The sequence below is a fragment of the Orcinus orca genome, chromosome 7 (genome assembly GCF_937001465.1).
Source record: "Orcinus orca chromosome 7, mOrcOrc1.1, whole genome shotgun sequence".
NCBI lineage: Eukaryota > Metazoa > Chordata > Mammalia > Artiodactyla > Delphinidae > Orcinus > Orcinus orca.
The window spans coordinates 48,922,395-48,949,148 of NC_064565.1; the positions used below are offsets into that span (position 1 = coordinate 48,922,395).

At 34.4% G+C, this 26,754-nt stretch overlaps 1 protein-coding gene across 19 annotated transcripts in view; it reads right to left on the reverse strand.

Moving 5' to 3' along the window:
- The window catches only part of BAZ2B (bromodomain adjacent to zinc finger domain 2B), a 398,760-nt gene that overhangs the window by 278,789 nt on the left and 93,217 nt on the right, over nt 1-26,754 (reverse strand). The window lies entirely within an intron of this gene.

The following is a 26,754-nucleotide window of genomic DNA, read 5'->3' on the forward strand; positions in this document are numbered from 1 at the left end:
TTCTCAAAAGCCTGTACCATAGTACTGGCTACTATGTGAATCAGGCAGTGACCCCTTGCTAGCTAACATTAGGACATGAGGACAGAGCCCTTATGAATGAGATTAGTGCCGATATAAAAAGAGGCCCCAAAGAGCTCCCTTGCTCCCCCAACCACATGAGGACACAGCAAAACAAGATGGCCATGGTCTATGGAACCAGGAAGCAGGCTGTCACAGGACTTGGAATCTGCCAGCGCCCTGATCTTGATCTCACAGCCTCCAGAACTGTGAGAAATAAATTTCTGTGGTTTACAAGCCACCCAGTCTATGGTATTCTGTTACATCAGGCTAAACGGACTAAGACAGAATATAATACTAGTAATAAAGTCACAAGAGACAACATGAAAATGCCAAAGCTGATGCCTCTGCTCCAAGTTATCAGCCACATTATGAGGAAAAAACAAGGATGACCTCAGCTAAAAATAACTATGAGTTTAACAATACATCATTTGAAATATAGATATCTACTATTGTTAACAACTACCCCCCTACATGTTCAATGCACTTTGAGAAACTGGTTAATAATATAAAGTCTTCATCATTAGCAAAATATTTTAGGATCCTATTTATATCATCTTTATCTCATTTTATTTTCATTTATATTCATTAGTACATCATATATCCTACATACTATATTAGAATATTATTAAATTTATGTAGTTCATTAAAAATGTACATATATTGGTGATCTATGCTCCAAAAAATTTTAACTGATAGGGAAGCACAATCAAAAATAGTTCAGAACAAGACCATTAATATAGAAGACTGGACGCTAAAAATCATGTAGTCTAAGAAGAATTAAGAATGAACCAGATTTAAAGACAATACCCTAACAAAGGTCACCCAGCAAGAAGCAATTACAGTTGACCCTCAGTATCTACAGGTTTCATATCTGCAGGTTCCATATCTGCAGGTTCCACATTCACAGATTCAACCAACCGAGGATCAAAAAATCGTTGGAAAAAAAATTCCAGAGAGTTCCAAAAAGCAAAACTTGAATTTGCCCCAAATCCAGAAACTATTTACATAGCCGTTATGTTGTATTTACAACTATTTACATAGCATTTACATAGTATTAGGTATTATAAGTAATCTAGAGATGATTTAAAGTATACAGGCATCCGATTTTAACCAGTGAGAACACCGAGACCCAGAGAGTCGAGATAACTGGCTGGAGATCATCCCATAATGATACATCACAATCTTCACACTGATAGGGGAGATGTTTGATGCTGTCACTGGAAACCTTCCACAATCCCTCCCAGAACTAGCCTTCCCGGGATTCATAAACATCAGTTAACTCCCAAGAAAGGACACAATATGCAGAGATGTCCTAACTCAGTATATTTTTTAAAAGTGATACATTTGGCTTGGGCTTATCTTAATGGCTAGTAGGAGAATCATGGGGAAGGAAATCAACCAGTTTTGGTATTCTGTGCCCCAACTCAAAAATAAAATAGGTGTTATTTTAAAGTCAAAAAAAAAATATATATATATATATATACACATACATACAGGAGGATGTGCCTAGGTTATATGCAAATACTATGCAATTTTATATAAGGGTCATGAGCATCCACAGACTTTGGTATCCACAGGGGTCCTGGAAACAATGCCCAACCTAGGGACTACTGTTTTGTTAATCAACCACTCAAAGGAAAACCAAGTAAAAGTTCTCCAAAACTAAACAAAAAATAAATCTATAAGATAGATTCAATATAAGAATTAAAATTTTTAAAGGCAACAACCAGAGGAAGGAAACTTTAATTTAGGTTTCTAAAGCAAAAAATTCCAAAAGGTATGCTATTTCTTAATTGCAAAAAAACGGGGAAAAAAATGAAGGAAGCAAACTTCTAGCAATCTCTAATAATTCCTATTCCCAATATGGACATTATCAGATTTATCTACATTTCAAGAGGAAAACAAAAAATGCAAAGAAGCACGTTTTAAAAGCTGCTAACTAGCCTTAAAACACGACATTTTACATTTTAAAATATAACTTTTTTTTTTTTTTGGCCATGCCATGTGGCTGGCAGGATCCTAGTTCCCCGACCAGGGATCGAAGCTGACCCTGGAAGTGAAAGCGCTGAGTCCTAACCACTGGACCGCCAGGGAACTTCCTAAAATTTAACTATTTTAAAACATTTATTTCTTGACATGATAAACAAATAACAGTCTGGTTAAATTTAATAATATTTTAATACCTTCTTACAGAGTTTAAGATCTGTATTTATTTTTCAAGGTTCACTTAAATAACATGTAAAAAAATTTTGACCACAGGAGGCTAACATCAAAATAATATCAAAACTCATCCCCTAGAAAAACATGTATTATTTTAATACCTACAAATGAAAAGCACATTATAAACATTTTAATGTATAATAATATGGAAATGGAAAGTGATCTAACCGTTTCACAAGAATGAAAATCTCTTTCCCAAGCTATTAGAAAAGCTCTTTCATCATAGTGTAGCTTTCTAGGCAAGTGAAGAAGTCTGAAGCAAAGGAGTTAAGTTGCCGGGGTTTTTTTCCCTCCCTGTGGGAGCCTGTGGGTGGGTGGGGGTGTGAGGGCCTCTCGGGGCTCAGTATGGACCCAGCCCTGTGCCCCCTCCACCCCGAGCCCCTGCACACGAGCACTGCGCTGGTCAGCGTCTGCCCAGGTGGGCAGCAGCCTCACCTTGGCCTTCTTCACACGCTCCACGGCCTCAGCATATGTTCCTAGGGGCTGGTGCCGAACCCCGGCACAGGGCGGGCAGGTTTGAGGGGCCAGGTACCGCTGAAGCAGGGCTGACTATCGTCCTGGGGGCCTCACGGGGTTGGGGGAGCACACACAGGTGATGAATAAAGGTGTCTGTCTATCGGTTAGTCATTTCTACTTTTTTTAAGGCCTCCTAGTCAACAGGCCTTATGTCGCCTGCTTATTTCTATTAAAACAAGAGTAGGAATGGGACACAACAACTACAGGTGATGAGTTAGAATGTACATTAATTTCAGTTACTGGCCATCTTAAAAGTTCCCTAGTCTGCTTCTGTTTCTATGGTAACAAAGGTAGAATCAGGAAGCAGAAGCAAATACTTTAACAGTTAAATAGTGAGAGTCAAGTATTGAATGGCATATACAGTAATTTCATTTTAAGAAAATCTAAAATGTAAAAAGGAAGAAGGGAATCATATTTCATACAATCTTAAAGACTCAAAAGGAGGAGCCTACCAGTCCAGTATTTTTCCCTTGATTGTTTTAATTGAGAATTATTTACATTTTACTTTTAACTTTTCTAAAAATTTGATTCCACTCCCACCATGGGTGGCCACAAAAACAAAACAAAAACCTAGAATCACCAAGTGTCCTGATTCACTTTCTAGAACTAAATTCACAGTACTAGATTTAAGGCTTTTAAATATGATACCATATTTTGTGATCCTAAATAGAACTTGATTTTAAGATTTTTCTTTGAAATAGTGATCCTAATATGACTTTTTAAGTCAAGCAAAGCAGCTATCTTTAAGAATGAAAATAAACCTTCTGTTAGTACGGATATGAACCTTTCCTGTACACACACACACACACACACACACACCTTATACCAGTGAAATATATACAATGTGTTTAGAATGGAAATTTCTTCAGTATATTTTCTAAGTATTTCTGGGATCATCTTAAGTTTGTGAGTATTCAAAATCATGACCTTATTAGAATTTTTAAACTGTTTATTCTTTTCCAAATTGCTTTATGTTCAAACTTTTCTTCTTCCTCTCTCAAAACACTGTCACTGCAAAGAGTCTCTGTCTCTTGTCTCTCATCACTCACTCTGGGGGCAGCAACCTGCCATGTCAGAAGCAGCACTATGGAAATGACCATGTGACAAAGAACTGAGGCCTCCTGCCAAAGCCAACAAGGAACTGAGGTCGGCCAGTAACCTGTGAGCTTGGCAGCAGATCCGCCAGCCACAGCTGAGACTTGAGATGACTGCCGTCCCTACAGACTTGACAGCCACCTCGTGAGAAAACCCGAGCTAAAACCACTTAAATTAATCCCAGATTCCTGACCCCCAGAAACTGAAATAAATATTTGTTGTTTTAAGCTGCTAAATCTAGAAATTTTTTGCTAAACAGAATTAGATAATCAATAAAGTATCTTATTCATCTTTTTATTTTCTCCCATCCCAACTCTAAGAGTTCCTTGACTTTAGCAAATACTTGACAAATATATCACAAAGTAAAGCACTAAAATATAATGTAGTTTGGCCAAAACTCCTACCAAATGGGCTTGCCCTACTGCTAAGGGAAACAGAAAAATTGTAAGCCCCCATCTCCTTGTGACAAATGAAATAATTTTTTTAATGTTCATTTATAAAACATATGATATCCTAACCTGTAAACATCAGAAAACAAAGAGTATGTCCAAAAGCTATATTTCAACCCTATCTACGACTGTTCTCCACAGTGAATATTCAAATGTTGGCCAAATTTTTGCATCTCATCTTTATCTATAGACAATCTGAACTATACCTTTAGCTCTGAACATCCAAATCTCACCTCTCTTGTAATAACGTTCCTAAGAGGAAAAATGGTGGAAGGCTTACCAAAGGCAAAGAAAGATTGCTGATATCCTTATCTAGGACATCTTACCTAGTTATCTGCGCCTTTCGTTGTCTTTTTTTTTTGGTGGTAAAATATATATAACATACCATTTACCACTGTAATAATTTTTAAATGTACATTTCAGTGGTATTAAGTACATTCATATAGTGCAGTACCACCACTATCCATTTCCAGGCCTTTCATTGTCTTTAAACCAAATTTCTCAGAGAATAAAAAAACTGAACTTCTAATATTTTAAATGTGCATTACAAAACAAATTTTAAAAATAATAAAAACAAAGTCAGGACCTTTTAAGAACCCAAGTTTGCATAATTAAGGAAAATCTTTGGTAAACAGATTAATAAATTTTGTTTAAATAAAAGCTATGTCTTTAACCCAATAAGCTAAAATTAATCCCATACAGTGTTTATAATTTTGAAAATTTTCTATGTTCTAATAAATAGGATCAATATTCTAGCAAAATTTTTCTTCAACAGTAACTATTTTGTAGCATGGCAGCTTGAAGGTAATTTCAAAATCTTTAGGTAACCTAAAGCCTTGGACTGATATTAAATTGAGTTAACTAAATGATGATTATTAGAGTCCTAGGAAAAAATCTGAGTAAGATAAAATACTGAAACATTAATTACTAAGCATAGTTTTAAGTTTATATACTTTTGCTTCTTATTTTAATATTGACAGGCTATAGTTCTGGGTCATGTTAATGAAAGTGTTGATTTTTGCCTCTTTAAGGTTTAAAGGCATTTATATGGCTATAAAAAGTTGTCTTGTGTGTGATCAAGAGCTCTGCTAGTCTGCTAAAATGCTGGTGTGTGGCAGACAGTTCTCAATTACCCACCTCTAACTTTTCTCTGTGAAACAGAAATTAGTTTAGCTAAAAGGTACAATCAATATGAGCAGTTGAGGCTACCTTAGGAGCAACAGTGACAGAGAAGTACAACTGAGTATGTGCATTTATTTGTCCAAAAAAAAAAAGTGTTTCATCCCAAAGAAGGGATTCTTGGGCTTTTTTTGGTCTCCAGACCCCGTTCCACTCTTAGAAATTATTGAGGACTCCAAAGAGCTTTTATTTTATATGGATTATAGCTATTGATGTTTACCATACTGGAAATTAAAACCGAGGTATTATTTTAAATACTTATTTACTGATACATTTGAAAATAGCAATGATTAATGTATTGCACAATAATACAAATAACATCTTAGTATTGTTACAAATATTGTTGTGACCTCGCAGATCCCCTTAGAGAGAACCACTAACCTCTAAGGGGATCTTAGTGAAGTGTCTGTTTATTCCAGAACATGAAAGAAAATAAAGAAGGACCTAACTTGGAAAGTGAATTTTGTTTGCCTTGATTTATAACAGCCAATTCTGAAAAGAAGCTATGAAACATTTTAAATTTTAGCAAATTTCATTCAATGTTGATGGGCTTGCTTCCTTGAGGTACTGATTAATACCTTTATCTTCAATATGAAAGGCTATTCCATACCTTCTGTGCAGTGTGCGCAAAGAGTAGAAATGCTGTGTCCTACCAGAATAATTTTCTGTGCTTTATGCTCACTTTTTTATTCCTTGATTATCTAAAGAAAAAAAAAGTAATTAAGGTTCTTCCTCACTTATGAATCAGCAAACATATTATCTTCTATGTTTATTTTTAATGTTACTTTGATTAAATAGATAACCAAATATTATTTCTCAGGTACCCACGATTCTATTTTTATCAAGCCCCGAATCTTCTAACAACTCTCAATTTTGCATTTTCCTAATCATATCCTAAATATAGACCATATAAAACTTTTTACAATATTTTATACTAACCTATCTTTGAGATTTCCCAGAGTGCCTCAAGAAAGCCAAAAAGACTTGTTGCTTCACCTTATAAAAACAGAGGTGTTAGGAAGAATTAGGTTTGTTTTATATGTTACTATTCTAAGAGTCACATGGGAAAAATTGTCAAATCAAAAAAGACACCTATCCTTTCCTAGGTTAAGTCTGTTTAGGTAACATGTTATTAATGTAAATATTTCAGAAATTTTGTGGTGTGAGAAGTCCCTGGAGATGTGTCAATGCCCTCACTGTCCATTATATTTTTACCCTCAGGGGAAATGCTGATCAAAACTTTTATGACATATTTACATACCATACCCCAATAGAGAATTTTACTCTCTTCCATTTTCATATTATGAATTAGAGTAACAAATTAACCACAGCCATTAAGTCTCTGTTTTCCACAGAGAGCTTTTGTTTTACTTTGATGTTTTCTTGAAAGCTCTGCCTATAAGCTATAAGCGAGAGTTTGTGTCTTCAACAAAAAACTTTCAGAGTTTGTGGAAAGAATTGTGCCAGGTAGTTGTAACTATTAACACTTCAAAGAATAAAATATCGGTAAGGCTTTTTGGTGACATCTCTCGAACAACTTTCAGACCATCTTTGGACTAAGTAAAAATTTCCAGGACTCTTTTTACTCTAGAAGCAGAAACGTTCATAACAACAGACAGCTAACCCAAGCTCCAGAGAAACAACAACAAAAACTACACACATAGTACTGAATGAACTGACTATAGAAAGTTTATTTGACTGGAATATTGTTGACAATGTTTTAGTGTTCTGTTTTCTTTCGTCTTAAGCTATCTATAACCACAACACTTTAGTAAACTCTGCTTTTGTAAACGAAAATGAAGCTTTAAAAATATTTTTAAAGCTTTCTAACCCTTAGAATTCAGAAACTCTTTAGTGAGTCACCCTTTCATGGCAGTAGAGATATCTGCACAGATACAGTTAAGAATCTGTCCTCCTTTTTATTAGGATATAATTGGACAAATCTATTAAGCAACCCAAGTTTTGTTACCTAGAGTATCACATTTGAGAACAATGCTCATTTAAACAGGTATTTGTAAGAAACTAAGGTTGGCTTTACTTAAGGATCCAATGCCTAGAGAGCCCCTGCAGGAAACCTGGCCTGGTCCCTGGCTTATAAGGCTCAGCCTTACATGTGATAAGGAAGATCACTTGAGGGATATTTAAGGATACTTCTGTAGGTGAAATCTGGTAGTGTCCTGGGCTTGCTTTCCTAGCCTGAGGAAAGCAAATAACAGTAGCTTTTAAATGTCCTAGCTGAGATTCCCTATGGAAAGTTAGTCAAGTTAATGTTGTAGCCTTAATAGTTGTACAGTAGTGTATAGGCTCTAGGTTTGCAAAAGCCAACTGAAGGAGGCCTACATGGTTAACTCTTTTTGCACCTGTGAAAATAACCAGCCATACCTTACAATGAGACCCGCTGTTTGGGGATTACTGCTATCACATCACTCCAAAACTCTTGCCAAAACCACTCCTTCTAAACAATTCAAACATAAATACCATACCTCAATATATTTAGGAACCTATGATTATCGGTAACAATGAAGGATATACAAATTAAAATGAAATTATTCCCATTAAGAATACAATGAAAAAAATTCTCAAAGTCCAGCAGCAGTAGTTTAAAATGGTATACCTTTTCTGAGGAGAATTTTTTGGATATGTGAAACGAGCTTTAAAATCTGAATAAGATAGCATCCATTCACATAATCACTGCCAAAAATCCACCAAAAAGGACCAAAATTAGTGAGGGAAATGCCATTATTCAAGAAGCCAGGGAAAATACCAACATTATAAAAAGATTTTAATTTTATACATATATGCCCCAAGAATACAAGGTGTAGATTTTAGGAAATAAGTGAGAATATTCTGAAATACCCTAAGTCGTAACTTGCAGAATTAAAGTTTAGGGACACGAAAGGCCTATAGGAGAAGTGGGAATCACAGAACTTGGGACCCATGTTCACCCAGCAGAAAAACATCATGGGCTACGTTTTGGCCTCATTGTTTTCATTTTCCTCAACCAGTCATTAGGGTTGAAAAGGAGCCATTTTTTTGCAGGTAATGATCAAGTCTGACTAGGCAGACGTAAGTAAGCACTGACTCACCATAAAAAACTCATAAACCACAGTATTAGAGTGGCCATTCTCCTCTTCCTGCTGCCCCCTCCCACGGCCCCATTCACAGGTCGGCCAGGATGAAGCAGTAGAACTGCTAAAATCAAAGGCTGACCCTCAAACATAGGATCACAGGTACACCCACAACACAGATCTCAAGAGATTCAGAGAAAAAGTTCCAGGGGAAAACATATCTGAATTTTATTTTCTGTTGCTCAGGTCACCTTGTTGCTTACCCCAAATATCAAAGGCCATCAATATCTAAACCTCTAGCACAAAATAGAAAACAAAAACCAACCAACCAACTTAAACAACACTAAGGTAAATGGAGAAGGTCATCAAGAATTACCAAGCTTCTCATGCATTTACATAAAATTAAACTTCCTTTCTGAATTTTTTAAGTCTTAATAAAATAGAAATAAATGGATACTTGCTTAATGTGATTTTCATAAACACATATAACAAACCGAAAGCCGCCAAAAAAGCGCCAAAACTAGTGAGGGAAATGCCATCATTAAAGAAGCTAATAGACGATGATACAGTATTTGAAGCATTTCCAAAATCAGGAAAAAATAAGGATGCTCAATGTTAACACTGCTTTGTAGGTACTGACCAACTTTATTCTTTACACAGAAAAATAAAGTTATAAGTACTAGGATCAAAGGCAGCAAAGTTATCTTTATTTGCATAATATAATTATATATCTAGAAAATCCTAGAGAATCAAGTAAAAAATTATTAGAAACAATAAGAGAGTTTTGGGGAAAAAAAGCTGGGAATCCACACCTCACTTCTTTCACTTGAATAGAGTCCATCTATAATAAAATTCAAGAGTAAAGCAAGATTAACCTCGAAGCCATAAACAAAAAGAGTAAAACATTTGTCTTCTAAGTATTTATATTTCTTCCTATATTGAAAACAGCAATCTTGGAAGAAAAATTCCACCATAAATATCAGAAAAGGGAAGAAGGAAGGAGAAGAGGAAAGGAAGAGGAGGATAAAAAAAGAAAAAAAAAAAGATAACCTAGCAGTGGTGTGCTGGAGCTTACTCATAATAGTTCACAAGAGCCAACTGTTAAATTTTCAGGAATGTTGTGACCCAGTTGTTAAACATAGTCATTATTAAAAGTTAAATTACATAAACTTACCATTCAATAAATTATATTAAAAATAAGGTAATAAACACTTAAAACTGATCACTCCCTAATTACCTCACTTATTTTATTACATTTTATTATTGCCTATGCTGTTGACATCATTTACGTCTACTTTACCAGTTTGGTGTAAATACTATATAATGGTTGTATGACTACACATCTCATATCTGTTCAGTGGTATTAAGTTGTTGGATTGAAATAGACCATGTTTGGAGTATTACACCAAAGGAAACAACACACACTACAAATCAGGGCTCCCTCCACCAGACATACAAGCCAGTTGTTAACATTTACCAGAATACCAGAATACCGCTGCGTATATGTAAAATATTCATATGCTTTGACACAGCAATTCAATCTCCAGGAATGTATCATAAGGAAATAAATTAGAATATGCAAAAAGGCTTAGGGATGTTTGATGTAATATTATTCCATTATATATTGTAACATATGCTAACCAAAAGCAATTTAAATGTCCCAAACTTAGATAGTTGAATCAATTATGATATGCTGTTTAAAAATATTTAATGATATGAGAAAATGCTCATAATATAATCCAAAAAGAAAATAAAGTGTAAAAAGCAGAATGCAAAACTACATATAACATTGCTATTTTGTAAAATATATATGTGTATATTGACATATACATATATACATGCATACATAGAAAAAAGATTGGAAATTAAAACTTTGTTTTATTAAAAAACAGCAAAAAGCCATTTCTGGTTGAAGGATTTCTGATATTTGGAATCTGAACTCTCTGAAATTTCTTTCCACCAAAGCTGCAATATCACTGGTGTATACATCCACAGATTTTCCAATTCCCCCTAATTACAGAAGTACTCCTCCTCCTAGTTAATGTCAATCAGTCTAACATGGGTCTGGAACCTGTTTCTTCTAATTTCTCAAAGAATTTCTGAATCATATTCCCTGCCGCTATATCTTTATTTTCATTATTAAGAAAGTCATCTTCAAGCCCACATTTCCTTCCTGAACACTTCCCAATCTATTTTTCTTTTCCTTTACAAGAAAGAAAGAAAACCTATCTAAACTCCATGTTTCTATTTCTTCATCTTTAGTCCAAACCATTCCACTGAAACTATTATTGCCAAGGTCACCAGTGTTCTTATTGCTTAATCCAACGGGTTTTTTTGGTTCTTTCTTAGTTGATATCACAAAAGTATTTCACTCCATGCCCACTCCCCTCATTTACACCTTTTAGAGGGGGAGGTTCATCACACTAACTTGCTGTTTCATTTATGAACACTTTCGTTTCACTAAATAAACTGCAACATAAAATAAATTTAAAAAGCAAATAATAGAATTTTGGATATTTGAAAGTTTTATGTTAATACTTTTCTGTGTTTTTCAAAACTGAGAGTATTTTTTAGTAAAAAATATACTTTTAATTTTAAGAAAAGTCATGTTGTACTTCTGAAACTAATATAATGTTATATGTCAATCATACCTCAATTATTTTTTTAGAGTGCTCTTTTTTTTTTAAAAAATATTTATTTATTTATTTATTTGGCTATGCCAGGTCTTAGTTGCAGCACACTGGATCTTCTTTTGCCACGTGCGGGATCTTCCTTGCAGCATGCAGGATCTTTTAGTTGCAGCATGCAGGATCTTTAGCTGTGGCATGAGAACCCTTAGTTGTGGCATGTGGGATCTAGTTCCCTGACCAGGGATCAAACCCAGGCCCCCTTCACTGGGAGCACAAAATCTTAGCCACTGGACCACCAAGGAAGCCCCTATACCTCAATTTTTTTTAAAGTTAGAAAATAAACAATAAAATGAATATAAAAAAAGAAAAATCAAAGGGCAATGAACATGATTAATTGTAAGAAGAAATAACCGGCAAGCTGTAGAGCTGCATTTACAATTTATTTTTATCATAAACAAGCAAACAGCTCAAATATAATATTAGAATTTATTTTTAAAGGTCCAAGTTATATTCTCAAATAGTCTTAATTCAGGTATCTAATAAGAAATAGAATTATTTACCAGGATAACAACCTTACCTGATCAATGAAAATTTATTTTTAATATGTTCAGAACTATCTAATAAAATTAATATTTTTTAGAAAGAGTCCTTTTACAAGAGGTAGAAAAAAATAATAAAAAATTGACAATGCTTTAAAAAGCTGACGTTTAGTTATCTAGTTTAACATTCCTTATAGCAGAGATTTTGAGGAAATGTAGTATAGATAATAAGTACTGATGGGAAGTTGGGCCTTAATATGGGCATTAAAAGACAGTTTTCCTAGCAAAAAGGAATGGGGAAGACTTAAATGCCAAAAATAAAATACAGAACTAGTGGTTACCAGTAGAGAGAGCGGGTCAGGCAAGATAGGGGTATCAGATTAAGAGATACAAACTACTATGTATAAAATAAATAAACAACAAGGATATATTGTACAGCACAAGGAAATATAGCTATTATTTTGTAATAGCTTTAGATGGAGTATTATCGATACAAATATTGAATCACTATGTTGTACATCTGAAACTAATATAGTATTGTAAATCAACAATAGTTCAATAAAAAAAAAATTTTTTTTATCCTGAGGAAAAAGAACAAAGTTGGAAGCATAACCATTCCAGACTTCAGACAATACTACAAAGCTACACTAATCAAAACAGTGTGGTATTAGCACAAAAAACAGACATATGGATCAGTGGAACAGAACAGAGAGTCCAGAAATAAACCCATACACCTACAGTCAATTAATCTAAGACAAAGGAGGCAAGAATATACAATGGGGAAAAAAAGACAGTCTCTTCAGCAAGTGGTGTTGTGAAAGCTAGACAGCTCCATGTAAATCAATGAAATTAGAACACTTCTTCACACCCTCACACCATATACAAAAATCAACTCAAAATGGTTTAAAGACCTAAATGTAAGACACCATAGAACTCCTAGAAGAGAACATAGGCAAAACATTCTCTGACATAAACTGTAGCAATGTCAGTGCTGATTCTGACTGATTCTTAGGTCAGTCTCCCAAGGCAATAGAAATAAAAGCAAAAATAAACAAATGGGACCTAACCAAACTTAAAAGCTTTTGCACAAAAAAGGAAATCCTAAACAAAACAAAAAGACACCCTACAGATTGGGAGAAAATATTCACAAACCATGCCACCGACAAGGGCTTAATTTCCAAAATACTGTACAAACAACTCATACAACTCAAGATCAAACACACAAACAACCCAATCAAAATATGGGCAGAAGACCTAAATAGACATTTCTCCAAAGAAGACATACAGATGGTCAAGAGGCACACGAAAAGATGCTCAACATCACTAATTATTAGAGAAATGCAAATCAGAACTACAATGAGGTATCATCACTTCACACTGGTCAGAATGGCCATCATCAAAAAGCCTACAAATAATAAATGCTGGAGGTGGTATAGAGAAAAGGGAACCTTCCTATACTGTTGGTTGGAATGTAAATTGGTACAGCCACTGTGGAAAACAGTCTGGAGGTTCCTTAAAAAACTAAAAATAGAGTTACCACAGGATCCAGCAACCCCACTCCTGGGCATATAGCTGGAAAAGATGAAAACTCTTAATTCAAAAAGATACATGCACTTCAATATTCACAGCAGCACTATTTGCAATAGCCAAGATGTGGAAGCAACTCAAGTGCTCATTAACAGACTATTGGTTTAAGAAGATGTAGTTTGTATATAGAATGGAATATTACTCAGCCATAAAAAAGAAGAAAATATTGCCATTTGCAGCAACATGGATGGACCTAGAGAATATCATATTAAGTGAAGTAAGTCAGACAGAGAAAGACAAATATGATATGAAACCACTTATATGTGGAATCTTAAAAATAATACAAATGAATCTATATGTAAAACAGAAATAGGTTCACAGACATAGAAAACAAACTATGGTTACCGAAGAGGAAAGGGAGTCGGGGGAGGGATAAATTAGAAGTATGGGAATAACAGATACAAACTACTATATATAAAATAGATAAGCAACAAAGATTTACTGTATGGCCCAGGGAACTATATTCAATATCTTCTAATAACCTATAATGGAAAATAATCTGAAAATATATATATATATATATATATATATATATATATAACTGAATCACTGTGCTGTACACCTGAAACTAACAAAATGCTATACATCAACTATACTTCAATTTAAAAAGAAAACTCTGCTTCTCTTCAATCTAAAGATTTATACCTTCATTGAGAAAAATTAGTCCTCCAAAATTTATTTTTTTAAATAAATAAATAAGATAAAAATATGAGAAGTGACTATAAAAATTCTGCCAAGGGGGCTTCCCTGGTGGCGCAGTGGTTGAGAGTCGCCTGCCGATGCAGGGGACACGGGTTCGTGCCCTGGTCCAGGAAGATCCCACATGCCGCAGAGCGGCTGGGCCCGTGAGCCATGGCGGCTGAGCCTGCACGTCCGGAGCCTGTGCTCTGCAACGGGAGAGGCCACAACAGAGAGAGGTCCGCGTACCGGAAAAAAAAAAAAAAAAAAAAAAGGAAATAAAATGTTTTTTAAAATCTAAAGAACTGACAATTTAATATTTCACATTTCTGTAAATTAAAACATTATTATAAAGCCAAATAATTATAGTAAATATAATTAAAACATACCATTAATATTTAGAAGAATTTATAGTTTATCATAAACATACTAAGATCTCAGTGCAATAACAGGTAAATGTCAAAGACTAACTACAGAAGAGAAATACAACAGGTTAAGACACTGAAAAATGGTCACTCTAATTATTCACAGAAATGCAGATTAAATAAGATACATTTTTGGGAGTTCCCTGGTGGTCCAGTGGTTATGACTCTGCGCTTTCACTGCCGAGGGTCTGGGTTCAATCCCTGGTCAGGGAACTAAGATCCTGCAAGCCGTGTGGCATGGTCAAAGAAATAAAATAAAAAATAAGGTACAGTTTTTTGCAATGCAATTGGCAAGGGCTAAAAATAATGAATATACCCAATCCAATGAAAGTGGGGTAAATAGGTAAAGTTATGTATTGCTACTGAGATATAAAATCATACAATCCTTGCAAAAGCCAAATTCACAATACATAGATTAAGAGTTTTAAAATATTCCTAGCACTTGACCCAGCAATTGCATTTCTGGGAATTCATGTTATGAAATAACGTCAAACAACAACAAATAAAAGCATTATGAATAAAAAATGTTCATTGAAGCATTATTTATAAAGGTAGGAAGGAAAGAATCTATTTGCACAACAATGTATTCCACCATTAGCACTCAACTGGGGCACAAAGGGAAGAATCTGATAATCTTGTGGGGAGGTAGACAGTTGGGAAGATTTCACAAAAGTAACTCTTCAGAAGGATATTAGAAAATAAGCAGATTCTATCAAGCAAGAAGAAAGAAAATAATCATTGCATATAGGGAAGATCATATGCAAAATCATGGAGTCATGAAAGTCTACGCTCAGGGATCCATAACATACGGTATGTTGCCTCCTATCTCCCAGTGGCTTTCAGAAAGTGATGTCTGGCAGTGGTATAAATACATACAGAGCTATAAACATAAATGCAAATGAAAAATATTAGGCTAACTGGATGTGATTATTCATCTATACATAATGTGATATACCAGGAGGGAAGTAGAGGGGTTTTAAAAAGCAGATGAGAGTTTGTCTTAAGCTAAACTCATCATGAGATTGTATGATGTATTAGAAAAAATATCTAACCACTGGTGAGCGGTAAGCCACAGTCAATCTCTCTAGTTTTCACTTTCATCGTCTGAAAAGGAGGAAATAAGCGTTCAACTACATCAAATTATTGTTATGGTCATATGAAATTAATTTAAATGTAAGGTAATACAATCTCCTACCTCCCCCAACTAGCCCAACCCCATTCCTTTAAATTATGTACCTCATATCAATCCTTCTGCCCATTCACATTGCTATTAGTCTAGTCATTATCACCTAACATTGGAATTTCTGTAATAAATTACTGATCTTTCTTTTAATAGCCTCTTCTTTCTGCAGAGTTAACAGATTTCTTCCAAATCTATCTTTCTAAAACAACGTTTTAATCATGTCACACCTCTGCTTGAAAATCTATTAGCTAACCCAACCCGCTTTCTAACTTTATCTCCCATGATTTTCAAACAAATTTTAGCTAGGTAGGTTTCCCTCCATCCTCTCCTTTGTTCAGGTTGCTGTTCTAAGCTAAAATATCTACTACTTCCTTCAAAGCCCAACTGAAAAAAAAAAAAAAAAAAGCCCAACTGAAGTTTCACCATCTCCCTGAACCCTTTTAAATCCAAAGCAATTTTTTTTTAACATTTTGGGGACAGGAATACTTAAGCATATAAACTATCTCAAACCATGCAACCTTCATATACAGTAGAAACTCATCTTACTGGTGGATTGGGGAGTGTGGTAGGTTCTATTCAGTAGGTTGTATTAAAATATAATAAAAAATATCACCTTAAATCAACCATACTCCAATATTATTACAATTTTAAATATATATCATTGACATGGACCTCACTGAAGACAGATTATAACTGTTCCTCGTAAGTCCAACACAGCCAGTTTTACCACCACCAATAAAGCAGATGCAATTTATGTAACTGAGCTCAGGATACCCATAGCTAGCCTGCATTTAGAAGCTATGATGATATACAAAAAACATTTATATTAAGACATAAGAGCCACATTTACTGCAAGATGCCCCACTGTGAGAGTTACTCAGGAACAGAGAGCACCGGACATGTATCCCACTTGGAGCATAAGTTCACTAAGTCAATGATGGCTATTGAAATTGTTTTTCGGGACTTCCCTGGTGGCGCAGTGGTTAAGAATCCGCCTGCCAATGCAGGGAACACGGGTTCAATCCCTGGTCCGGGAAGAGCCCACACGCCACAGAGCAACTAAGCCCCAGCACCACAACTACTGAAGCCCGCACGCCTAGAGCCGGTGCTCCACAAGAGAAGCCACTGCAATGAAAAGCCTGCACACAGCAACTGAAGACTAGCCCCTGCTCACCACAACTAGAGAAAACCTGCGCACAGCAATGAAGACCCAATGCAGCCAAAAATTAATTAATTAATTTTAAAAAGAAATTGTTTTTCCTTTCCTACCCCAAACTTTTTTCCTGATATAAATAATTGAATATCTAATACAAAAATCACAAAAGATGAGACTTTCTGTACATCCTTTCTATGTAAATTATTAACTCCTTGAGCATATTATAGACGATGCATTTTATTTCTGGGCACCTTGAATTGTTTCTAGTTATTAAAAAATAGATGCTGACCCGTTTCTCGTTCGCAATTTAACTAACAATTTATTTAACTAATCACTGCTGCCTAATACAGAACTATTAACATATCACAACAGTACTAAACATGAGGAACTAGTTAAGTGATTGTTTCCATGGGTGGCTACAGGATTATTTTTTGCTCACTTGTGAAGCGCTAGGATTACAAATACAGAAAAAAACATTCATTTTTACCCAGGCCCATATACTTAATTTAGTTGTATCTCTGGACTTCAGCTGCAACATATCAGATGCTCCCTCCTAAGAATAAAATATTTGCAATAAATTGCCAAAAATGACCTATTTCACAAACGGTGTTTCACATTAAAATGAAAAAGGTCAAATTCAAGGTACTATGTCATAGAAAAACACTTCATTTAAAACAAAAACAGGGAAATTCGGGTCACATTCTCTTTAGCTCTTCCCCTCCTCCCCCCAGCATGCCTTGCTCCTCCCCTCCCATTTCACACTTAGTACAAAAGCATTTACATATTCTTTAAACCAATTCTTCTCTTTTATGAGTTTTGGCAAGTACATCTCCTTCTGGAGAGGGAAGGGGAAGGAGCTTTTACCTAACTGGCCAAAGTTATTACATGTTCTCTTCCTGGACAAACTATCTCACTGTTTACACAGCCCTTCCCTAACCCGTCAACTTCCTACTTCAAAATCCCAAGGTATGATTATAGATAAGAGTTATTTTCTCAACAACTGCTAAAAATATTAATAAGAACGCACAGGAATTTTAATGCTAAGGTACTTAGACCAGAATGAAGAAAATCTTGATACTTTCCAAGCGGATTAAATTACGTAATAGTGCTACACTCCTCTTGACTCCATTTAAAAGCCTTCTTTAAAACTGTCTCCTCTTTTTGTTGTTGTTACTGCCTACCCTCAACATTTCCTTTAGCTCTGCAGTACCCTTCTTTTAAAATAGATTTGACCCACAATCTCTGTTACTGTTGCCTTGCAGACCCTATTTCTTTCATTATGCTACACTAATAACCCATAAAAGGAGAAATACATTATCCTGTGACTTACAGGCTGCTCCCTAATTTTTTCAGATGCACAAGATAGGCTTTGCTCCTTCTTACATCACCGTAATGTTTTTTTTGTTAACAATGACCCTTTTCCCAAGGAAGTCCAGAAGTTACGTTTCAACAACCATGTCATCATGGAAACCAGAAAAGATAATAACTATGGCTTCTCTCTAAACTCAGATACTAGATAGCCTTCTATTTCCACTCATTTTCACATTTCATTTACTCAAAACTCATCATCATCAAGATTAAGAAATGATTACATAAAAGTTTTAAGGTTTTCTTCTAACACATCCCTTCAGGTAAATGTTCAGCACAATATTGCAAATAAGGAAAATGAATAAGCTTCATTATCTTAGTACAGCAACAATGAAGTATGGAAAAGTCTAATCAATGAAAATTATGACACTTTCTTGTACATTTGTCTTTGAATTTTTTTAAATCTTTCCTTTTCATATTTTCTATTCTTCGTGGAATTTCTATTATAAGTGAAATTCAGTACTGATGTAATTTAAAGTAAGGGCTTATATATTCGGTTGCTTTTTGTCCTTATGGATATTCCCATTATTGACAGTGCAGCCAGTATGTCTGTCTGTCTTCATTCATCCAAAGGAACTAAAAGAAGTAAAAGTGTTTGAGTCAGAAGACATCAAACCCCCTTGGAAAGCTAGTTCGTCATCATCAAATGTAAAAAAAGGGAAACAGAGGTGATGTCCTCTTTGCTCAATGTTCTTAGTAGGTATGACCGTGCATTAGGTTTCAAGAAAAAACATTTATAGAAGCATAGGAATATAATGAGGGAGAAGAAAGTGGTTCTGGTTAATCTTACGTTAAGCACAATATTTGAATAACTCTGACCAGAAAGGGCAGTTTTGTCAGTTATAACCTGGCTTCCACAAACAACAATCCTATCATTGAAATGGATGATTTGAAACTGATCAACCCACCTTCTCCAGAGAAAGCCAAGCAGCAGACTTTTAAAGCAATGGAGGAAAAGTAGGACCCCATAACATTTTCTCTTCCTTCTGGGGTGACCTCAAAAAGGCTGCATAACCACTCCAGATGCCCAGTAGATCTAGCCTGAATTAATTTGTCCTAGAGGGGGCTCAGGCTGTCCTATTTTAGTTGCATTCTTTCTTCCAGATCTCTGAATATTCAGTTTATTCATTCTTCTTGGTCTAATTCAAAGCTGCCTAAACCAAAGAGCCTTTTCTAATGATTCCGAACAAAAGTCATCTCTCGCCTACTCTGAGCTTTCACAAACTTTTTTCCACGAGTATGCCTGAAGACAGCATTCAGTACAAACTTGATGAATACAGGTAGCTGCCCTCCTTTTCCCCATTATTAGTGCTAGAACAATAAAAGTGTATCAAATACCTGTGGTTCTCCTGTAGTTGTGGTTATTGAGTCAATTCAGTTTTCAAGTACTGGCTAAATTTTCTACTGTTTTGTTGGGTTACTAATATTTTAAAAATTGAATCTATTAACTCACTTTTCTTTTTATCTAAATATAATTATCTGTTATAATGAGAACCAGAAAAGGTAGACAAATAAAATCCTAAACCTTCATTTTGGTGAAAATCTAAGGACTTCTCTCCATCTGATCTACCAAGAACTCGGGGAGGAAGCAAAACTAGACTCATTTGAAATTTACTTCCTTTTATTTCCTCAGCTTATGCTGTGTTAAGATGCTAAAGAGCAGGGAAATAACTGAAAGGCCAATCGTCAAAAGGGAGAGAAAAAAAGGGCATAGAATAATTCACAAAATGACTAATGCAACCTCCAATAATGGCAAATTAACTATATATATATATATAAAAGTTATTGCAAAACTAAAACATTGTCCTTTAATAACCTTTGAATTTATTATTTAAAAAAAGTACAGCCTACTGTCAGCTGGATTAAATTTGGCCATATATTCTGTGATATTACCAACATATCCAGCCATTTGTGAAGCCAAGAAACAGTAAAATGCACTCTTAGGACTGGTACTCAACCTTGAAGTGCTGAAAGCTACTTCATCATCTAGTGTAGGGACAAACACATGCATGCACATGTGAACCTAACACTATGCTGTGTGGAAAGCTTGATATAATCACCACACCACTGTAAATCACTCAGGCATCCACTTACTTTAACATACACAAATCAAGGCAGAGCTCCCTGTGATTCCTACCAGAATATCTGAAATCACATTTAACATTTTCTCCTCCTACTCTTCTCACTTGGGATAAGTGATTTTCTTTTCAGTGTGAAAACTTGGGATGTAGTGGTTTTCTCCTCTTTTCAGTCACTACTAGGCAGCACAACATGCAGGACACTATTATAGCTGGACTAGCTTACACATGTCATTTCAATACTGTAACTGTATAGCTGTGCTTTATATCCCAGAAGTGACCCAAAAAGCAGAAGAGACTCCTCATTAGATTCCTTCTAAAAATTCTTAATAGCTTTATAGTTTTAGGATTAGCATTATTCTAATCCAATTGTAATGTCTTGTTGATTTTCCTTTCTATCTTGCCTTATACCACTCAAAATTAAAAGTACTGTCATTTTACTATATATTAGATGAAACTGTTTTACACGCTAATTAATCACAATTTATTGTTTGGGTTGTTTCTTAAAACTATACATAACTAGTAAAATATAATTAACAATATTTTCATATCAAAGATAATTTGATTATTCATCTATGGACAAAATCATAAAACATATTTTCCAAAAATTACAATGGTTGTACAATCTAGGTTGGTTTTGGGCCAAGATGAGACATATAATGAGTAATACATTATTGACCTTTTACATTTGGTTCCTTCAAAGCTTCTTCATTTTATTCAGCATTTAGTTTAAATATTTAAAATTGAAGCTGTTCTATGTTGCAAACACAGCTAAAATGAAGAGCTTCTGTAGCAGCAGTGACCAGATTTTAAATGCAGGTAGATCAATAAAAAAAAAAAAAAAAAAATCCACCAAGCACAGGCTCCATGTGTGAGTGGAATGGTTTATAATAGCTTGCAAATGACTATGAGCTTGCTGTAACCAGCTGTTCTTAAATTATGAATATGCAACCAATTCATGTTAAAGCCAAATCCCAGCACTATTTCTACAGAGAAATCCCAGTAGTTTTGCTTGTTCTACATGTTAGCTCTGTTAAGGATACAAATAGCAGTAAGCTTCTGAACAAATAGGACCAAACTATTGGCATTTCATGCACTGGGTCCATTATCACAGCAGGGGATGTCAATCATTGGTACATTCCTATAACAGCTCAGGCAATATAACAATGATCTCGTATGAAAAAAAATCAAAATCTCTGCAGCAAACTCAAAGTCCTTCTGACAACCTAATACTTTCTTACTTCGGCCAATCAGATTGTCAGACCTGACCTACTAGAAGACTTGCATCAAGCTTGAAACATTTAAAAACATCAATCATAAAAACAAAGACAGGACACTGAATTATACAGTATTAACCTCCAGGGTTTGCATACAAAGACCTTAGATTTATTTATGTCCCAGCGAGTTAAGAGCTTCAGGACACCGTTCTTTACACCAAACTGACTGCCAATTTGATGAACCTCTCTGCCCTCAGCAGGAGTGCACCGTCTTTGATTAATGAGTGCATGCTTGTGGAAAAGTGTTAAGAGGAGAAAACAGAGGAAAAACACACAATTATGTCTACACATAGCTGAAGTACAATAATTATCTTCAAACAAAATGCTCCTTTTTCCTTACATACACATGCATACGTGTGCATACATAAAGTTAGTAAAGGTTCTGATCTATGTATTACCTTCATTATTACTGTTATCGCTAACATTTAATTTTTATTTGAAAGGCATTAAAAAAACCAAAGTACAAGCCAAATGTCATAAATTATAAAAACAACTTTTCAAAGCATTAATTTATTTCTAAAAACACCTTATCTTACATAGTAAATTCTAAATATGTGGGATAAAAACTGTACTTACTTTCACCTCATATTCTTATAAGAGCTATTCATTTAAAAAGCTCAATGTTTAACTTAAAATATCAGTTCTCTTAGATATTTTACATCTCAAACTATGTTATGACTTGCCACAAATCACAAAGCATTCAAAACACATTTGAAAGTCATGTAAATTCGTTTTAGTTTAAGCTCCATATGTAATTGTAAATCAATCAAATATATTTATTGTTCATAATTCCAAAGTTAATAGAGTCAACAGAAAAACTTATGAATGAAAGTTTAAACTTTTTATGACTCTTCTGTTTAGAACTGCTTTCCTTTAAGAAACCCAATGTGGAAAAACTCCTACTTAAATTACGGGATGCTTATTTGCACTACAATTAAAATTACGTCATCTCTAAAACTGAGCTAAGCATTGAGCTTCCTTTAAAAAAAGCTTACATTTAATATACAACTCAATTTACCATTTAGTTTATATGAATATCTGACATGACACAAATATTTTATGAGTAAATATATTTCTCAAAAATTGAATCATAGGCTAAGGTAACAGAATAATTTCAAGAAACTGCATGGTGATTATACTAAAAGGTTATATAAAAGCATTATTACCCAAATATAAATTTTACCTTTAGTCTCAGTAATGTATGATCTATTTAAAAGAAAAGCATGTTCAGAAAACTTATTATTTCAGGAAATCATAATTCTGAAATCACTCAGCAGTGTATTATAAGTGTTTAAATTTGTTTATATTGTATAAGAAGTCCTTTTAATGGGATTTACCTCAGCAAATTATCTATTCTAATTATCAATTTCATTTTAAGAATTTTTTAAAAGCAAACTTTTAAGTATGTTATAAACGTCAAGCTCTTTGAAAAATTGTTAGTGTACTTAAAGATTTTAAAATTAAAAATCAATAAATATTACAACTAGAAAATATCTCTTAACAGTGATAAGCTACATTTTATCCTTAAACTTATCACCCTTACGTTTTTTTTACACAAATTTTTTTAAATGTGTTTTTTTCTGTTGAGATTATCACTCTTAATTCTCTCTTCCGATCTCCTCACCCACCAAAAAAAAAAGCAAGTAATTAGAAAAAGTAGAAAACACTTTGGCATCAATGGTGATCTGACATCATTTTAGTACCACAGTATGATAGTTGAAACTACCAATAAAAGTTACTAGTACAATAAAAATATAATTTCAAATTTTAAAATCATTTAATGACTAATAGTCAATTATTTAGTGATATTTTACCTCCTTATAAAGAAAAGTAAACCCCAAATTGCCCTTTTCCTCAATAATTCTTTTCTCCTCTGATTATCTTCTGCAACAAAAGTTTAAAGAAATGTTTATTCAAACAAGTCAACATTTATTAAATAAAGCACAGTATTTTTAAAACCTTATGATATAAAATATTTAATTAAATACAAGCAAAAACTTCTTAAAATACCTCGCTAGGTAATTGAATTAATCCCTCAGAATATCAAGTTTATTAAAAATCATTAAACCTTGATGATGTAATTTCATCTAGGGGTCAAAATCCCCACATTACTTTGTGCTAAATCATACCTTCTTTTGGTGGTTCTAGCTAGGACTAGGTCAAAAACCCAAAAACTACAACTTAAAAGCTTTCTTTGAGAAACCTTTAAACCTAAAAGTAATCAAGTTCTAATGCATACTTTCACTAATTCAAGGAGATAAGACAAAAAACTGAACTTTCATGCAACTGTGATATCCTACATCTTGTATAGTAACACAAAAGTAGCAACAAAGACATTAACAATTGCAGTTCGAGCTGGGAGTGACTGTTCTGTTTCAATTCAATGACACCACTAATGGCTTCTTAGCAGCTCCATGAAATCAACCAGCTGTCAAGTTGATGCATCAGAAGGAACAGTTATGCACTCCCATAAGAAAAAGCAACACATCAGGATGTTTGGCAAAACATCTGCTCCTTTACACTGCAGTTCTATAATAAACATGCAAACAAAGAAATGGGAGAAAGGGCAACAGAATTAAAATTCCAAGGTTTCCATTACAGTCTCATATGCATTTTAAATAAATGGCTTATAAAAATAAAAACAAATTTCTGCCAAATTGAATACTTTTATTTTAAATCTTTTGAAAATGCAAAATATAATTACTCAGATTCTTCTAGAAAGGCAAAACCTACACACAAATCTTTCCATTTTTAAAACTGAGAGTAAACTATAGTTACCAAGTAAAACCTTATTATTGTTATGCACAAACCCAAAAATTAATACTAAAATATACCCTTCTTTCATTTAATATGTATTTAGTAACTTATGCCAACAGTACTCTATTAAATGCATTTCCAAGACTGCAGAGTCTAAAAATATTTTTCAGTAGTGTTTGAAAGAGTAAATGCTGCTACACAGTTCAGCCCTAGTTTAACATATAATAACAGTAAATATACTATTCTCTGTATTTCAAAATATATATCTACTCCTACTTCTCTCCAAACCATTATATGAGTACAACAATATTAAGTTCTTATAAATAACTTCCTGTTTTAAAGCATACAATTGGATTTTCTAAAAAAAAGAAAAACTCTTGTCATCACAGGCTTAAAATAATTTTATATTCAACAATTCGTTTCAAACATTTGTAAAATCTTACTTTTTTCTATCTGAAACTTACAAGCACCTCAATGTGTCTAAGTTATTGATTATGCAGCACAGTGACAATATGTACAGTGTTTACAATAGGTGTGAGACATCAAATGTACTTAACTAACGTTTTCTTAAACTGCTTATCCTCTGTTGCTTGCCATTTATAATCTGCCAAATCTTCTAGTCCTTTGTTGCATGTATAATTTAGAACCATCTGTTCTATGTGCTTTTAACTATTTAAACATTTTTCACCTACCTACAATTCACATAAATGGCAGGCTCAATTCAGTCAAGCTTTCTATATAGCGTTTTACATAAAGCAAATCCCTAAATAAATAACATAGCAGAAAACACCAAATATGACTGCTACAGAGATAAAAGCATACCACATACAACATAAGTTTTTATGTGTTAGACAAACCTTTTCAATGTACTCAGAAATGTTTCTATTAGCTTTTTTTGAGTTAACTGTAGTCAATGTTTTTCCCCAACCCAGAAGACAAAGAGAATGCAAATTAAATAGACAGTTTCATGTCCTTGTTAGAAGAGAAGTAAATATGCTGACTGAAAATGACTACAGCAGACAGAATTCCACTTTCCCATTCAATTTACAGTGCCTCTTATTTATATACCAGTCAGTGTATCATTAAGTTTGATCATGTGACCAACCGAACTTTAGTGAGGTGAAAAACTATTTTAGACAAGCAAATTAAAACGCCAGTTCTACTGTTTATCTTTTCATAATGGTTGACAAAGGGCATATAACTTGAGATTATAGAATATATTTTAAAATCTATTCTGCCTTTTAAATACTAACTACATTTTCACCAATAGTTTTACTTAATACTGCTACTAAATTTTTAAAGTTTCCAGTATCTCCAGGTATTTTCAATAGTTGTACCTTTTCAAATGTAAAGGCATATGTAAAATATATAAGTTAATTACAAAAGGGGATCTAAGTCATCTAAAATAAGTATACGTAAATATTAACCAAGCTGATTAAAGACAAATCCACAGAAGAGAGTGGAGTAAATAAGAAAGGAAACATGTTAATTAAAAATAACATTCAAATCCTTTAAAGAAACATGCAGACAAAAGCTAAGTGAATACCAAAGGACACTATAAAAGTTACCACCATTTTTTTGCACATAATTTTCCACCTGTTACCAAAACATAAAATGTGCAGAAACTGAGGGCTCACTTTGAGAGAACACAAAAATAAGCAGCACAGCTTATCGTCAGCCTGTTAAGTTACATGGTCCTTTACATGGTCGCTTAAAACAGGAAAAAAATTAAGCGAAAAATTTACTCCTGGGAAAATTTCTCCATAAAGTTTACATGACGTCACTGGACCCCCTGAACACTCCCTAAACTTTGTCTTACCCAGACACACTTTTCGACTTTCTAAGGCTTCTTTCCATTCCTTAAAAAATAAGAAAAAAAAAAAAGAGGGACTTGGGAATAAAAATTGCCCAAGATGGCGAAACGCTTGTTGTTTAGAGGGCAGAGGGAAAAAATGGAGGATATTGTAATATACACAAAGGGATAAATTTCAACAACTCGGCCAAGGACTGCAGCTGCTTCTCTCTTTATAAGGAAGCAACACACAAAAGATAAATACAGAGGGAGAGAAAAGAAGAGAAAATCTCCCAAACAGCAGGGCCAGCTCTGACTCTCCGAACACTTCCTTCCTTTCCCAAGTCCCAATTCTAGGGTTCGTGGAACTACTTTAAGAGGAGAGGAGCCGCGAAAGGGAAGGGGGGAGGGGGAGCAACAAGAACACTAGAAGACCGAAGAAGAGTTGAGAGCAGGGGGCAGCTCCCGGGGAAGAACTGCTGGGAGACAGACATTACTGTCGGAAAAGCTATGCTCCTCTAATCCTCTGCGTACTGAAACAGACCTTCACAGGTATCCAGATCTTTTTCCAGTCCCACCTGCACCCCCCCCCCCAGCTCACTTTCCGTAAACTCCTGAGCTCCAAGCTACTACAGGAGAGAGAGCAAAAGAGGCCCGAATCGGGGGGGGGGGGGGGGGTGTAGCAGGCGCAGCTAAG